Here is a 320-nt window from a genome sequence, read left to right as displayed (position 1 = left end):
CAACAAATATGCTTTTGGTTGTTAGTTCAAAATAATCCAATGAGAAAAAAGAACAACTAAAACAATTTTGTTTTCAAATAATGAAACTACAGGAGCTTGTTACTCTGAAAGCAGCAAAATGCTTTGATCTTTAAAACAATCGCTCTTTCCGTTCTGTGACAATTTTGTTTTGAATTTTTTTTTCAAGTAACTAAACCTGCAGCAGAAATAATCCACATAAAAAATGACTTTTATAGCATAAAAACAAACTATTTGGCAGTACAGAGGAGTTGATCCAAGACGAAGTAAAAAAAATTGGGGCAAACTTCATTGTTTGATTG

This window comes from Symsagittifera roscoffensis, chromosome 3 (assembly GCF_963678635.1).
Source record: "Symsagittifera roscoffensis chromosome 3, txSymRosc1.1, whole genome shotgun sequence".
Taxonomy (NCBI): Eukaryota; Metazoa; Xenacoelomorpha; order Acoela; family Convolutidae; genus Symsagittifera; species Symsagittifera roscoffensis.
The sequence above is the reverse complement of the archived record's forward strand: the minus strand, read 5'-3'. Positions refer to the sequence as shown.